The following is a 16,569-nucleotide window of genomic DNA, read 5'->3' on the forward strand; positions in this document are numbered from 1 at the left end:
GCTGGAAGAATTAAAGATCATCACTGGGATTACATACATTGACTCATGAAATAATTCAAAATTTTTTCTCTTCATTGTATTTGTTTCTGTACGAAATGTGCGTTCTATTGCTATATTTATATCAGTAGGTAAAAATTGGGTATTGAAAGAAAATTCCCGTCAACAGGCACGTGAAGATATGGTTCCGTTTTTACTGCATTTACACATAACAGCGTCATGGATAACAGATCTACGAGAATTTGGCTTATATGTGTAAGGTCTACATACTTGAGCATAGAACTGAGGTCACAACAATTTTCAACTTTTGCAGAGGCTTGTGATTTCCCATACGTCAGTACCCATCTGGAGATTGGCACACGTTTTTAAAAATTGCCCGTCCCTTGTGGGGATCGAACCCACGACCTTTGGATTAGAAGGCGAACGCGCTATCCTCTGCGCCAAAGGGACGCTGTGCAGGCCTAGAGCTCAGATGTAAGAGGTTCTGCAAGACATGACCCATGCTACATGTCTCGCATTACTTTCCTGATAGGCTTACTTTCATATTTCTCTGAAGCAATTACATCAAAGACTCTTTATTTATGCAACAGACACGATACATCGCTCTGTTTACCATGGCCCTACTGATTGATACACCTGCGTATTGACAGAGTTGCTCTGTACAATCGTAGTAACACAGTCCTGCTATTAGATTCGCTCACGTGCGCTGCTTACTGATAGATGGGAATTGTGCTCTTTAGAACTGCATTCACTAATGAAGTGGTAAAGGAAACACTGTATGATTAGTCACATTTTTTGACTTTGGTTGACTGCTGTGTCACAGCCGGTCCCCATCATATGTATACACTACCACGAACGTGTGTGCCCTGTTAGCACATTTACCAGGAACTTTAGCTGCATCACCTCCCTAGCAATTTCAAGCCGTCCTCGAAGCGTCAGCCATTGCTTGGTGACAGTGTGCTTCGATGAGAAGTGGACAGATGATGCATCTCTCTCGCCGTCAGTTATAGGCGGGAATCATACTTAATGTAGTTTTCGGCAAGCGTCAGCGGAGCGTCAGACGTCTCTGTCTGATCTTCTCCCTTCATGTATCTAGCAAGTTCCCCCTTGACAGTCTCCAGTAAAAGCCCCCTGTGCCGAAGTGAAAATTGTCGCCGTTTCTATAGATACAGAGTGCCATTGTTTAATGGAAGCACTTAAGGAAACATAGCAGAATATCTTGTTGTGGAACTGTCTACTTTTCTCACTGGTGGCCGAGAAAACTGAAACCCTCTCACCTTGGGCTGCAAGAATTAAAGATCATCACTGGGATTACATACATTGACTCATGAAGTAATTCAAAATCTTTTCTCTTCATTGTATTTGTTTCTGTACGAAATGTGCGTTCTATTGCTATATTTATATCAGTAGGTAAAAATTGGGTATTGAAAGAAAATTCCCGTCAACAGGCACGTGAAGATATGGTTCCGTTTTTACTGCATTTACACATAACTGCGTCATGGATAACAGATCTACGAGAATTTGGCTTATATGTGTAAGGTCTACATACTTGAGCATAGAACTGAGGTCACAACAATTTTCAACTTTTGCAGAGGCTTGTGATTTCCCATACGTCAGTACCCATCTGGAGATGGCACACGTTTTTAAAAATTGCCCGTCCCTTGTGGGGATCGAACCCACGACCTTTGGATTAGAAGTCCAACGCACTGTCCTCTGCGCCAAAGGGACGCTGTGCAGGCCTAGAGCTCAGATGTAAGAGGTTCTGCAAGACATGACCCATGCTACATGTCTCGCATTACTTTCCTGATAGGCTTACTTTCATATTTCTCTGAAGCAATTACATCAAAGACTCTTTATTTATGCAACAGACGCGATACATCGCTCTGTTTACCATGGCCCTACTGATTGATACACCTGCGTATTGACAGAGTTGCTCTGTACAATCGTAGTAACACAGTCCTGCTATTAGATTAGCTCACGTGCGCTGCTTACCGATAGATGGGAATTGCGCTCTTTAGAACAGCATTCACTAACGAAGTGGTAAAGGAAACACTGTATGATTAGTCACATTTTTTGACTTTGGTTGACTGCTGTGTCACAGCCGGTACCCATCATATGTATACACTCCCACGAACGTGTGTGCCCTGTTAGCACATTTACCAGGAACTTTAGCTGCATCACCTCCCTAGCAATTTCAAGCCGTCCTCGAAGCGTCAGCCATTGCTTGGTGACAGTGTGCTTCGATGAGAAGTGGACAGATGATGCATCTCTCTCGCCGTCAGTTATAGGCGGGAATCATACTTAATGTAGTTTTCGGCAAGCGTCAGCGGAGCGTCAGACGTCTCTGTCTGATCTTCTCCCTTCATGTATCTAGCAAGTTCCCCCTTGACAGTCTCCAGTAAAAGCCCCCTGTGCCGAAGTGAAAATTGTCGCCGTTTCTATAGATACAGAGTGCCATTGTTTAATGGAAGCACTTAAGGAATCATAGCAGAATATCTTGTTGTGGAACTGTCTACTTTTCTCACTTGTGGCCGAGAAAACTGAAAACCTCTCACCTTGGGCTGGAAGAATTAAAGATCATCACTGGGATTACATACATTGACTTATGAAGTAATTAAAAATTTTTTCTCTTCATTGTATTTGTTTCTGTACGAAATGTGCGTTCTATTCCTATATTTATATCAGTAGGTGAAAATTGGGTATTGAAAGAAAATTCCCGTCAACAGGCACGTGAAGATATGGTTCCGTTTTTACTGCATTTACACATAACAGCGTCATGGATAACAGATCTACGAGAATTTGGCTTATATGTGTAAGGTCTACATACTTGAGCATAGAACTGAGGTCACAACAATTTTCAACTTTTGCAGAGGCTTGTGATTTCCCATACGTCAGTACCCATCTGGAGATTGGCACACGTTTTTAAAAATTGCCCGTCCCTTGTGGGGATCGAACCCACGACCTTTGGATTAGAAGTCCAACGCGCTATCCTCTGCGCCAAAGGGACGCTGTGCAGGCCTAGAGCTCAGATGTAAGAGGTTCTGCAAGACATGACCCATGCTACATGTCTCGCATTACTTTCCTGATAGGCTTACTTTCATATTTCTCTGAAGCAATTACATCAAAGACTCTTTATTTATGCAACAGACACGATACATCGCTCTGTTTACCATGGCCCTACTGATTGATACACCTGCGTATTGACAGAGTTGCTCTGTACAATCGTAGTAACACAGTCCTGCTATTAGATTCGCTCACGTGCGCTGCTTACCGATAGATGGGAATTGCGCTCTTTAGAACAGCATTCACTAACGAAGTGGTAAAGGAAACACTGTATGATTAGTCACATTTTTTGACTTTGGTTGACTGCTGTGTCACAGCCGGTCCCCATCATATGTATACACTCCCACGTGTGTGCCCTGATAGCACATTTACCAGGAACTTTAGCTGCATCACCTCCCTAGCAATTTCAAGCCGTCCTCGAAGCGTCAGCCATTGCTTGGTGACAGTGTGCTTCGATGAGAAGTGGACAGATGATGTATCTCTCTCGCCGTCAGTTATAGGCGGGAATCATACTTAATGTAGTTTTCGGCAAGCGTCAGCGGAGCGTCAGACGTCTCTGTCTGATCTTCTCCCTTCATGTATCTAGCAAGATCCCCCTTGACAGTCTCCAGTAAAAGCCCCCTGTGCCGAAGTGAAAATTGTCGCCGTTTCTATAGATACAGAGTGCCATTGTTTAATGGAAGCACTTAAGGAAACATAGCAGAATATCTTGTTGTGGAACTGTCTACTTTTCTCACTTGTGGCCAAGAAAACTGAAACCCTCTCACCTTGGGCTGGAAGAATTAAAGATCATCACTGGGATTACATACATTGACTCATGAAGTAATTCAAAATCTTTTCTCTTCATTGTATTTGTTTCTGTACGAAATGTGCGTTCTATTGCTATATTTATGTCAGTAGGTAAAAATTGGGTATTGAAAGAAAATTCCCGTCAACAGGCACGTGAAGATATGGTTCCGTTTTTACTGCATTTACACATAACAGCGTCATGGATAACAGATCTACGAGAATTTGGCTTATATGTGTAAGGTCTACATACTTGAGCATAGAACTGAGGTCACAACAATTTTCAACTTTTGCAGAGGCTTGTGATTTCCCATACGTCAGTACCCATCTGGAGATTGGCACACGTTTTTAAAAATTGCCCGTCCCTTGTGGGGATCGAACCCACGACCTTTGGATTAGAAGTCCAACGCGCTATCCTCTGCGCCAAAGGGACGCTGTGCAGGCCTAGAGCTCAGATGTAAGAGGTTCTGCAAGACATGACCCATGCTACATGTCTCGCATTACTTTCCTTATAGGCTTACTTTCATATTTCTCTGAAGCAATTACATCAAAGACTCTTTATTTATGCAACAGACACGATACATCGCTCTGTTTACCATGGCCCTACTGATTGATACACCTGCGTATTGACAGAGTTGCTCTGTACAATCGTAGTAACACAGTCCTGCTAATAGATTCGCTCACGTGCGCTGCTTACCGATAGATGGGAATTGCGCTCTTTAGAACAGCATTCACTAACGAAGTGGTAAAGGAAACACTGTATGATTAGTCACATTTTTTGACTTTGGTTGACTGCTGTGTCACAGCCGGTCCCCATCATATGTATACACTTCCACGAACGCGTGTGCCCTGTTAGCACATTTACCAGGAACTTTAGCTGCATCACCTCCCTAGCAATTTCAAGCCGTCCTCGAAGCGTCAGCCATTGCTTGGTGACAGTGTGCTTCGATGAGAAGTGGACAGATGATGCATCTCTCTCGCCGTCGGTTATAGGCGGGAATCATACTTAATGTAGTTTTCGGCAAGCGTCAGTGGAGCGTCAGACGTCTCTGTCTGATCTTCTCCCTTCATGTATCTAGCAAGTTCCCCCTTGACAGTCTCCAGTAAAAGCCCCCTGTGCCGAAGTGAAAATTGTCGCCGTTTCTATAGATACAGAGTGCCATTGTTTAATGGAAGCACTTAAGGAAACATAGCAGAATATCTTGTTGTGGAACTGTCTACTTTTCTCACTGGTGGCCGAGAAAACTGAAACCCTCTCACCTTGGGCTGCAAGAATTAAAGATCATCACTGGGATTACATACATTGACTCATGAAGTAATTCAAAATCTTTTCTCTTCATTGTATTTGTTTCTGTACGAAATGTGCGTTCTATTGCTATATTTATATCAGTAGGTAAAAATTGGGTATTGAAAGAAAATTCCCGTCAACAGGCACGTGAAGATATGGTTCCGTTTTTACTGCATTTACACATAACTGCGTCATGGATAACAGATCTACGAGAATTTGGCTTATATGTGTAAGGTCTACATACTTGAGCATAGAACTGAGGTCACAACAATTTTCAACTTTTGCAGAGGCTTGTGATTTCCCATACGTCAGTACCCATCTGGAGATGGCACACGTTTTTAAAAATTGCCCGTCCCTTGTGGGGATCGAACCCACGACCTTTGGATTAGAAGTCCAACGCACTGTCCTCTGCGCCAAAGGGACGCTGTGCAGGCCTAGAGCTCAGATGTAAGAGGTTCTGCAAGACATGACCCATGCTACATGTCTCGCATTACTTTCCTGATAGGCTTACTTTCATATTTCTCTGAAGCAATTACATCAAAGACTCTTTATTTATGCAACAGACGCGATACATCGCTCTGTTTACCATGGCCCTACTGATTGATACACCTGCGTATTGACAGAGTTGCTCTGTACAATCGTAGTAACACAGTCCTGCTATTAGATTAGCTCACGTGCGCTGCTTACCGATAGATGGGAATTGCGCTCTTTAGAACAGCATTCACTAACGAAGTGGTAAAGGAAACACTGTATGATTAGTCACATTTTTTGACTTTGGTTGACTGCTGTGTCACAGCCGGTACCCATCATATGTATACACTCCCACGAACGTGTGTGCCCTGTTAGCACATTTACCAGGAACTTTAGCTGCATCACCTCCCTAGCAATTTCAAGCCGTCCTCGAAGCGTCAGCCATTGCTTGGTGACAGTGTGCTTCGATGAGAAGTGGACAGATGATGCATCTCTCTCGCCGTCAGTTATAGGCGGGAATCATACTTAATGTAGTTTTCGGCAAGCGTCAGCGGAGCGTCAGACGTCTCTGTCTGATCTTCTCCCTTCATGTATCTAGCAAGTTCCCCCTTGACAGTCTCCAGTAAAAGCCCCCTGTGCCGAAGTGAAAATTGTCGCCGTTTCTATAGATACAGAGTGCCATTGTTTAATGGAAGCACTTAAGGAATCATAGCAGAATATCTTGTTGTGGAACTGTCTACTTTTCTCACTTGTGGCCGAGAAAACTGAAAACCTCTCACCTTGGGCTGGAAGAATTAAAGATCATCACTGGGATTACATACATTGACTTATGAAGTAATTAAAAATTTTTTCTCTTCATTGTATTTGTTTCTGTACGAAATGTGCGTTCTATTCCTATATTTATATCAGTAGGTGAAAATTGGGTATTGAAAGAAAATTCCCGTCAACAGGCACGTGAAGATATGGTTCCGTTTTTACTGCATTTACACATAACAGCGTCATGGATAACAGATCTACGAGAATTTGGCTTATATGTGTAAGGTCTACATACTTGAGCATAGAACTGAGGTCACAACAATTTTCAACTTTTGCAGAGGCTTGTGATTTCCCATACGTCAGTACCCATCTGGAGATTGGCACACGTTTTTAAAAATTGCCCGTCCCTTGTGGGGATCGAACCCACGACCTTTGGATTAGAAGTCCAACGCGCTATCCTCTGCGCCAAAGGGACGCTGTGCAGGCATACAGCTCAGATGTAAGAGGTTCTGCAAGACATGACCCATGCTACATGTCTCGCATTACTTTCCTGATAGGCTTACTTTCATATTTCTCTGAAGCAATTACATCAAAGACTCTCTATTTATGCAACAGACACGATACATCGCTCTGTTTACCATGGCCCTACTGATTGATACACCTGCGTATTGACAGAGTCGCTCTGTACAATCGTAGTAACACAGTCCTGCTATTAGATTCGATCACGTGCGCTGCTTACCGATAGATGGGAATTGCGCTCTTTAGAACAGCATTCACTAACGAAGTGGTAATGGAAACACTGTATGATTAGTCACATTTTTTGACTTTGGTTGACTGCTGTGTCACAGCCGGTCCCCATCATATGTATACACTCCCACGAACGTGTGTGCCCTGTTAGCACATTTACCAGGAACTTTAGCTGCATCACCTCCCTAGCAATTTCAAGCCGTCCTCGAAGCGTCAGCCATTGCTTGGTGACAGTGTGCTTCGATGAGAAGTGGACAGATGATGCATCTCTCTCGCCGTCAGTTATAGGCGGGAATCATACTTAATATAGTTTTCGGCAAGCGTCAGCGGAGCGTCAGACGTCTCTGTCTGATCTTCTCCCTTCATGTATCTAGCAAGTTCCCCCTTGACAGTCTCCAGTAAAAGCCCCCTGTGCCGAAGTGAAAATTGTCGCCATTTCTATAGATACAGAGTGCCATTGTTTAATGGAAGCACTTAAGGAAACATAGCAGAATATCTTGTTGTGGAACTTTCTACTTTTCTCACTTGTGGCCGAGAAAACTGAAACCCTTTCACCTTGGGCTGGAAGAATTAAAAATCATGACTGGGATTACATACATTGACTCATGAAGTAATTCAAAATTTTTGCTCTTCATTGTATTTGTTTCTGTACGAAATGTGCGTTCTATTGCTATATTTATATCAGTAGGTAAAAATTGGGTATTGAAAGAAAATTCCCGTCAACAGGCACGTGAAGATATGGTTCCGTTTTTACTGCATTTACACATAACAGCGTCATGGATAACAGATCTACGAGAATTTGGCTTATATGTGTAAGGTCTACATACTTGAGCATAGAACTGAGGTCACAACAATTTTCAACTTTTGCAGAGGCTTGTGATTTCCCATACGTCAGTACCCATATGGAGATTGGCACACGTTTTTAAAAATTGCCTGTCCCTTGTGGGGATCGAACCCACGACCTTTGGATTAGAAGTCCAACGCGCTATCCTCTGCGCCAAAGGGACGCTGTGCAGGCCTAGAGCTCAGATGTAAGAGGTTCTGCAAGACATGACCCATGCTACATGTCTCGCATTACTTTCCTGATAGGCTTACTTTCATATTTCTCTGAAGCAATTACATCAAAGACTCTTTATTTATGCAACAGACACGATACATCGCTCTGTTTACCATGGCCCTACTGATTGATACACCTGCGTATTGACAGAGTTGCTCTGTACAATCGTAGTAACACAGTCCTGCTATTAGATTCGCTCACGTGCGCTGCTTACCGATAGATGGGAATTGCGCTCTTTAGAACAGCATTCACTAACGAAGTGGTAAAGGAAACACTGTATGATTAGTCACATTTTTTGACTTTGGTTGACTGCTGTGTCACAGCCGGTCCCCATCATATGTATACACTCCCACGAACGTGTGTGCCCTGATAGCACATTTACCAGGAACTTTAGCTGCATCACCTCCCTAGCAATTTCAAGCCGTCCTCGAAGCGTCAGCCATTGCTTGGTGACAGTGTGCTTCGATGAGAAGTGGACAGATGATGTATCTCTCTCGCCGTCAGTTATAGGCGGGAATCATACTTAATGTAGTTTTCGGCAAGCGTCAGCGGAGCGTCAGACGTCTCTGTCTGATCTTCTCCCTTCATGTATCTAGCAAGATCCCCCTTGACAGTCTCCAGTAAAAGCCCCCTGTGCCGAAGTGAAAATTGTCGCCGTTTCTATAGATACAGAGTGCCATTGTTTAATGGAAGCACTTAAGGAAACATAGCAGAATATCTTGTTGTGGAACTGTCTACTTTTCTCACTTGTGGCCAAGAAAACTGAAACCCTCTCACCTTGGGCTGGAAGAATTAAAGATCATCACTGGGATTACATACATTGACTCATGAAGTAATTCAAAATCTTTTCTCTTCATTGTATTTGTTTCTGTACGAAATGTGCGTTCTATTGCTATATTTATGTCAGTAGGTAAAAATTGGGTATTGAAAGAAAATTCCCGTCAACAGGCACGTGAAGATATGGTTCCGTTTTTACTGCATTTACACATAACAGCGTCATGGATAACAGATCTACGAGAATTTGGCTTATATGTGTAAGGTCTACATACTTGAGCATAGAACTGAGGTCACAACAATTTTCAACTTTTGCAGAGGCTTGTGATTTCCCATACGTCAGTACCCATCTGGAGATTGGCACACGTTTTTAAAAATTGCCCGTCCCTTGTGGGGATCGAACCCACGACCTTTGGATTAGAAGTCCAACGCGCTATCCTCTGCGCCAAAGGGACGCTGTGCAGGCCTAGAGCTCAGATGTAAGAGGTTCTGCAAGACATGACCCATGCTACATGTCTCGCATTACTTTCCTTATAGGCTTACTTTCATATTTCTCTGAAGCAATTACATCAAAGACTCTTTATTTATGCAACAGACACGATACATCGCTCTGTTTACCATGGCCCTACTGATTGATACACCTGCGTATTGACAGAGTTGCTCTGTACAATCGTAGTAACACAGTCCTGCTAATAGATTCGCTCACGTGCGCTGCTTACCGATAGATGGGAATTGCGCTCTTTAGAACAGCATTCACTAACGAAGTGGTAAAGGAAACACTGTATGATTAGTCACATTTTTTGACTTTGGTTGACTGCTGTGTCACAGCCGGTCCCCATCATATGTATACACTTCCACGAACGCGTGTGCCCTGTTAGCACATTTACCAGGAACTTTAGCTGCATCACCTCCCTAGCAATTTCAAGCCGTCCTCGAAGCGTCAGCCATTGCTTGGTGACAGTGTGCTTCGATGAGAAGTGGACAGATGATGCATCTCTCTCGCCGTCGGTTATAGGCGGGAATCATACTTAATGTAGTTTTCGGCAAGCGTCAGTGGAGCGTCAGACGTCTCTGTCTGATCTTCTCCCTTCATGTATCTAGCAAGTTCCCCCTTGACAGTCTCCAGTAAAAGCCCCCTGTGCCGAAGTGAAAATTGTCGCCGTTTCTATAGATACAGAGTGCCATTGTTTAATGGAAGCACTTAAGGAAACATAGCAGAATATCTTGTTGTGGAACTGTCTACTTTTCTCACTTGTGGCCGAGAAAACTGAAACCCTCTCACCTTGGGCTGGAAGAATTAAAGATCATCACTGGGATTACATACATTGACTCATGAAGTAATTCAAAATCTTTTCTCTTCATTGTATTTGTTTCTGTACGAAATGTGCGTTCTATTGCTATATTTATATCAGTAGGTGAAAATTGGGTATTGAAAGAAAATTCCCGTCAACAAGCACGTGAAGATATGGTTCCGTTTTTACTGCATTTACACATAACAGCGTCATGGATAACAGATCTACGAGAATTTGGCTTATATGTGTAAGGTCTACATACTTGAGCATAGAACTGAGGTCACAACAATTTTCAACTTTTACAGAGGCTTGTGATTTCCCATACGTCAGTACCCATCTGGAGATTGGCACACGTTTTTAAAAATTGCCCATCCCTTGTGGGGATCGAACCCACGACCTTTGGATTAGAAGTCCAACGCGCTATCCTCTGCGCCAAAGGGACGCTGTGCAGGCCTATAGCTCAGATGTAAGAGGTTCTACAAGACATGACCCATGCTACATGTCTCGTATTACTTTCCTGATAGGCTTACTTTCATATTTCTCTGAAGCAATTACATCAAAGACTCTTTATTTATGCAACAGACACGATACATCGCTCTGTTTACCATGGCAATACTGATTGATACACCTGCGTATTGACAGAGTTGCTCTGTACAATCGTAGTAACACAGTCCTGCTATTAGATTCGCTCACGTGCGCTGCTTACCGATAGATGGGAATTGCGCTCTTTAGAACAGCATTCACTAACGAAGTGGTAAAGGAAACACTGTATGATTAGTCACATTTTTTGACTTTGGTTGACTGCTGTGTCACAGCCGGTCCCCATCATATGTATACACTCCCACGAACGTGTGTGCCCTGTTAGCACATTTACCAGGAACTTTAGCTGCATCACCTCCCTAGCAATTTCAAGCCGTCCTCGAAGCGTCAGCCATTGCTTGGTGACAGTGTGCTTCGATGAGAAGTGGACAGATGATGCATCTCTCTCGCCGTCAGTTATAGGCGGGAATCATACTTAATGTAGTTTTCGGCAAGCGTCAGCGGAGCGTCAGACGTCTCTGTCTGATCTTCTCCCTTCATGTATCTAGCAAGTTCCCCCTTGACAGTCTCCAGTAAAAGCCCCCTGTGCCGAAGTGAAAATTGTCGCCGTTTCTATAGATACAGAGTGCCATTGTTTAATGGAAGCACTTAAGGAAACATAGCAGAATATCTTGTTGTGGAACTGTCTACTTTTCTCACTTGTGGCCGAGAAAACTGAAACCCTCTCACCTTGGGCTGGAAGAATTAAAGATCATCACTAGGATTACATACATTGACTCATGAAGTAATTCAAAATTTTTTCTCTTCATTGTATTTGTTTCTGTACGAAATGTGCGTTCTATTGCTATATTTATATCAGTAGTTAAAAATTGGGTATTGAAAGAAAATTCCCGTCAACAGGCACGTGACAATATGGTTCCGTTTTTACTGCATTTACACATAACAGCGTCATGGATAACAGATCTACGAGAATTTGGCTTATATGTGTAAGGTCTACATACTTGAGCATAGAACTGAGGTCACAACAATTTTCAACTTTTGCAGAGGCTTGTGATTTCCCATACGTCAGTACCCATCTGGAGATTGGCACACGTTTTTAAAAACTGCCCGTCCCCTGTGGGGATCGAACCCACGACCTTTGGATTAGAAGTCCAACGCGCTATCCTCTGCGCCAAAGGGACGCTGTGCAGGCCTAGAGCTCAGATGTAAGAGGTTCTGCAAGACATGACCCATGCTACATGTCTCGCATTACTTTCCTGATAGGCTTACTTTCATATTTCTCTGAAGCAATTACATCAAAGACTCTTTATTTATGCAAATGACACGATACATCGCTCTGTTTACCATGGCCCTACTGATTGATACATCTGCGTATTGACAGAGTTGCTCTGTACAATCGTAGTAACACAGTCCTGCTATTAGATTCGCTCATGTGTGCTGCTTACCGATAGATGGGAATTGCGCTCTTTAGAACAGCATTCACTAACGAAGTGGTAAAGGAAACACTGTATGATTAGTCACATTTTTTGACTTTGGTTGACTGCTGTGTCACAGCCGGTCCCCATCATATGTATACACTCCCACGAACGTGTGTGCCCTGTTAGCACATTTACCAGGAACTTTAGCTGCATCACCTCCCTAGCAATTTCAAGCCGTCCTCGAAGCGTCAGCCATTGCTTGGTGACAGTGTGCTTCGATGAGAAGTGGACAGATGATGCATCTCTCTCGCCGTCAGTTATAGGCGGGAATCATACTTAATGTAGTTTTCGGCAAGCATCAGCGGAGTGTCAGACGTGTCTGTCTGGTCTTCTCCCTTCATGTATCTAGCAAGTTCCCCCTTGACAGTCTCTAGTAAAAGCCCCCTGTGCCGAAGTGAAAATTGTCGCCGTTTCTATAGATACAGAGTGCCATTGTTTAATGGAAGCACTTAAGGAAACATAGCAGAATATCTTGTTGTGGAACTGTCTACTTTTCTCACTTGTGGCCAAGAAAACTGAAACCCTCTCACCTTGGGCTGGAAGAATTAAAGATCATCACTGGGATTACATACATTGACTCATGAAGTAATTCAAAATTTTTTCTCTTCATTGTATTTGTTTCTGTACGAAATGTGCGTTCTATTGCTATATTTATATAAGTAGGTAAAAATTGGGTATTGAAAGAAAATTGCCGTCAACAGGCACGTGAAGATATGGTTCCGTTTTTACTGCATTTACACATAACAGCGTCATGGATAACAGATCTATGAGAATTTGGCTTATATGTGTAAGGTCTACATACTTGAGCATAGAACTGAGGTCACAACAATTTTCAACTTTTGCAGAGGCTTGTGAATTCCCATACGTCAGTACCCATCTGGAGATTGGCACACGTTTTTAAAAAATGCCCGTCCCTTGTGGGGATCGAACCCACGACCTTTGGATTAGAAGTCCAACGCGCTATCCTCTGCGCCAAAGGGACGCTGTGCAGGCCTAGAGCTCAGATGTAAGAGGTTCTGCAAGACATGACCCATGCTACATGTCTCGCATTACTTTCCTGATAGGCTTACTTTCATATTTCTCTGAAGCAATTACATCAAAGACTCTTTATTTATGCAACAGACACGATACATCGCTCTGTTTACCATGGCCCTACTGATTGATACACCTGCGTATTGACAGAGTTGCTCTGTACAATCGTAGTAACACAGTCCTGCTATTAGATTAGCTCACGTGCGCTGCTTACCGATAGATGGGAATTGCGCTCTTTAGAACAGCATTCACTAACGAAGTGGTAAAGGAAACACTGTATGATTAGTCACATTTTTTGACTTTGGTTGACTGCTGTGTCACAGCCGGTCCCCATCATATGTATACACTCCCACGAACGTGTGTGCCCTGTTAGCACATTTACCAGGAACATTAGCTGCATCACCTCCCTAGCAATTTCAAGCCGTCCTCGAAGCGTCAGCCATTGCTTGGTGACAGTGTGCTTCGATGAGAAGTGGACAGATGATGCATCTCTCTCGCCGTCAGTTATAGGCGGGAATCATACTTAATGTAGTTTTTGGCAAGCGTCAGACGCCTCTGTCTGATCTTCTCCCTTCATGTATCTAGCAAGTTCCCCCTTGACAGTCTCCAGTAAAAGCCCCCTGTGCCGAAGTGAAAATTGTCGCCGTTTCTATAGATACAGAGTGCCATTGTTTAATGGAAGCACTTAAGGAAACATAGCAGAATATCTTGTTGTGGAACTGTCTACTTTTCTCACTTGTGGCCGAGAAAACTGAAACCCTCTCACCTTGGGCTGGAAGAATTAAAGATCATCACTGGGATTACATACATTGACTCATGAAGTAATTCAAAATCTTTTCTCTTCATTGTATTTGTTTCTTTACGAAATGTGCGTTCTATTGCTATATTTATATCAGTAGGTAAAAATTGGGTATTGAAAGAAAATTCCCGTCAACAGGCACGTGAAGATATGGTTCCGTTTTTACTGCATTTACACATAACAGCGTCATGGATAACAGATCTACGAGAATTTGGCTTATATGTGTAAGGTCTACATACTTGAGCATAGAACTGAGGTCACAACAATTTTCAACTTTTGCAGAGGCTTGTGATTTCCCATACGTCAGTACCCATCTGGAGATTGGCACACGTTTTTAAAAATTGCCCGTCCCTTGTGGGGATCGAACCCACGACCTTTGGATTAGAAGTCCAACGCACTATACTATGCGCCAAAGGGACGCTGTGCAGGCCTAGAGCTCAGATGTAAGACGTTCTGCAAGACATGACCCATGCTACATGTCTCGCATTACTTTCCTGATAGGCTTACTTTCATATTTCTCTGAAGCAATTACATCAAAGACTCTTTATTTATGCAACAGACACGATACATCGCTCTGTTTACCATGGCCCTACTGATTGATACACCTGCGTATTGACAGAGTTGCTCTGTACAATCGTAGTAACACAGTCCTGCTATTAGATTCGCTCACGTGCGCTGCTTACCGATAGATGGGAATTGCGCTCTTTAGAACAGCATTCACTAACGAAGTGGTAAAGGAAACACTGTATGATTAGTCATATTTTTTGACTTTGGTTGACTGCTGTGTCACAGCCGGTCCCCATCATATGTATACACTCCCACGAACGTGTGTGCCCTGTTAGCACATTTACCAGGAACTTTAGCTGCATCACCTCCCTAGCAATTTCAAGCCGTCCTCGAAGCGTCAGCCATTGCTTGGTGACAGTGTGCTTCGATGAGAAGTGGACAGATGATGCATCTCTCTCGCCGTCAGTTATAGGCGGGAATCATACTTAATGTAGTTTTTGGCAAGCGTCAGACGTCTCTGTCTGATCTTCTCCCTTCATGTATCTAGCAAGTTCCCCCTTGACAGTCTCCAGTAAAAGCCCCCTGTGCCAAAGTGAAAATTGTCGCCGTTTCTATAGATACAGAGTGCCATTGTTTAATGGAAGCACTTAAGGAAACATAGCAGAATATCTTGTTGTGGAACTGTCTACTTTTCTCACTTGTGGCCGAGAAAACTGAAACCCTCTCACCTTGGGCTGGAAGAATTAAAGATCATCACTGGGATTACATACATTGACTCATGAAGTAATTCAAAATCTTTTCTCTTCATTGTATTTGTTTCTGTACGAAATGTGCGTTCTATTGCTATATTTATATCAGTAGGTAAAAATTGGGTATTGAAAGAAAATTCCCGTCAACAGGCACGTGAATATATGGTTCCGTTTTTACTGCATTTACACATAACAGCGTCATGGATAACAGATCTACGAGAATTTGGCTTATATGTGTAAGGTCTACATACTTGAGCATAGAACTGAGGTCACAACAATTTTCAACTTTTGCAGAGGCTTGTGATTTCCCATACGTCAGTACCCATCTGGAGATTGGCACACGTTTTTAAAAATTGCCCGTCCCTTGTGGGGATCGAACCCACGACCTTTGGATTAGAAGTCCAATGCACTATACTATGCGCCAAAGGGACGCTGTGCAGGCCTAGAGCTCAGATGTAAGAGGTTCTGCAAGACATGACCCATGCTACATGTCTCGCATTACTTTCCTGATAGGCTTACTTTCATATTTCTCTGAAGCAATTACATCAAAGACTCTTTATTTATGCAACAGACACGATACATCGCTCTGTTTACCATGGCCCTACTGATTGATACACCTGCGTATTGACAGAGTTGCTCTGTACAATCGTAGTAACACAGTCCTGCTATTAGATTCGCTCACGTGCGCTGCTTACCGATAGATGGGAATTGCGCTCTTTAGAACAGCATTCACTAACGAAGTGGTAAAGGAAACACTGTATGATTAGTCACATTTTTTGACTTTGGTTGACTGCTGTGTCACAGTCGGTCCCCATCATATGTATACACTCCCACGAACGTGTGTGCCCTGTTAGCACATTTACCAGGAACTTTAGCTGCATCACCTCCCTAGCAATTTCAAGCCGTCCTCGAAGCGTCAGCCATTGCTTGGTGACAGTGTGCTTCGATGAGAAGTGGACAGATGATGCATCTCTCTCGCCGTCAGTTATAGGCGGGAATCATACTTAATGTAGTTTTCGGCAAGCGTCAGCGGAGCGTCAGACGTCTCTGTCTGATCTTCTCCCTTCATGTATCTAGCAAGTTCCCCCTTGACAGTCTCCAGTAAAAGCCCCCTGTGCCGAAGTGAAAATTGTCGCCGTTTCTATAGATACAGAGTGCCATTGTTTAATGGAAGCACTTAAGGAAACATAGCAGAATATCTTGTTGTGGAACTGTCTACTTTTCTCACTTGTG

The 16,569-nt window shown here is 43.2% G+C and overlaps 13 non-coding genes across 13 annotated transcripts; all 13 read right to left on the reverse strand.

Annotated features, from left to right (window-relative positions):
- Positions 1-374: 374 nt before the first annotated feature.
- Trnar-ucu (transfer RNA arginine (anticodon UCU)) lies at positions 375-447 on the reverse strand. The gene has a single exon. It is a non-coding gene; the product is annotated as a tRNA-Arg (tRNA).
- A 1,205-nt stretch (positions 448-1,652) lies between these two features.
- On the reverse strand, positions 1,653-1,725 carry Trnar-ucu (transfer RNA arginine (anticodon UCU)). Its single transcript has one exon. It is a non-coding gene; the product is annotated as a tRNA-Arg (tRNA).
- A 1,206-nt stretch (positions 1,726-2,931) lies between these two features.
- Trnar-ucu (transfer RNA arginine (anticodon UCU)) lies at positions 2,932-3,004 on the reverse strand. The gene has a single exon. It is a non-coding gene; the product is annotated as a tRNA-Arg (tRNA).
- Positions 3,005-4,206: 1,202 nt separating this feature from the next.
- Positions 4,207-4,279, reverse strand: Trnar-ucu (transfer RNA arginine (anticodon UCU)). The gene has a single exon. It is a non-coding gene; the product is annotated as a tRNA-Arg (tRNA).
- Positions 4,280-5,484: 1,205 nt separating this feature from the next.
- Positions 5,485-5,557, reverse strand: Trnar-ucu (transfer RNA arginine (anticodon UCU)). The gene has a single exon. It is a non-coding gene; the product is annotated as a tRNA-Arg (tRNA).
- A 1,206-nt stretch (positions 5,558-6,763) lies between these two features.
- Positions 6,764-6,836, reverse strand: Trnar-ucu (transfer RNA arginine (anticodon UCU)). Its single transcript has one exon. It is a non-coding gene; the product is annotated as a tRNA-Arg (tRNA).
- A 1,206-nt stretch (positions 6,837-8,042) lies between these two features.
- On the reverse strand, positions 8,043-8,115 carry Trnar-ucu (transfer RNA arginine (anticodon UCU)). The gene has a single exon. It is a non-coding gene; the product is annotated as a tRNA-Arg (tRNA).
- A 1,206-nt stretch (positions 8,116-9,321) lies between these two features.
- Positions 9,322-9,394, reverse strand: Trnar-ucu (transfer RNA arginine (anticodon UCU)). The gene has a single exon. It is a non-coding gene; the product is annotated as a tRNA-Arg (tRNA).
- Positions 9,395-10,600: 1,206 nt separating this feature from the next.
- Positions 10,601-10,673, reverse strand: Trnar-ucu (transfer RNA arginine (anticodon UCU)). The gene has a single exon. It is a non-coding gene; the product is annotated as a tRNA-Arg (tRNA).
- A 1,206-nt stretch (positions 10,674-11,879) lies between these two features.
- Positions 11,880-11,952, reverse strand: Trnar-ucu (transfer RNA arginine (anticodon UCU)). Its single transcript has one exon. It is a non-coding gene; the product is annotated as a tRNA-Arg (tRNA).
- Positions 11,953-13,158: 1,206 nt separating this feature from the next.
- On the reverse strand, positions 13,159-13,231 carry Trnar-ucu (transfer RNA arginine (anticodon UCU)). The gene has a single exon. It is a non-coding gene; the product is annotated as a tRNA-Arg (tRNA).
- Positions 13,232-14,426: 1,195 nt separating this feature from the next.
- On the reverse strand, positions 14,427-14,499 carry Trnar-ucu (transfer RNA arginine (anticodon UCU)). Its single transcript has one exon. It is a non-coding gene; the product is annotated as a tRNA-Arg (tRNA).
- Positions 14,500-15,694: 1,195 nt separating this feature from the next.
- Positions 15,695-15,767, reverse strand: Trnar-ucu (transfer RNA arginine (anticodon UCU)). The gene has a single exon. It is a non-coding gene; the product is annotated as a tRNA-Arg (tRNA).
- Positions 15,768-16,569: the final 802 nt, after the last annotated feature.

Source organism: Schistocerca gregaria, chromosome 1, assembly GCF_023897955.1.
Source record: "Schistocerca gregaria isolate iqSchGreg1 chromosome 1, iqSchGreg1.2, whole genome shotgun sequence".
Lineage (NCBI taxonomy): Eukaryota > Metazoa > Arthropoda > Insecta > Orthoptera > Acrididae > Schistocerca > Schistocerca gregaria.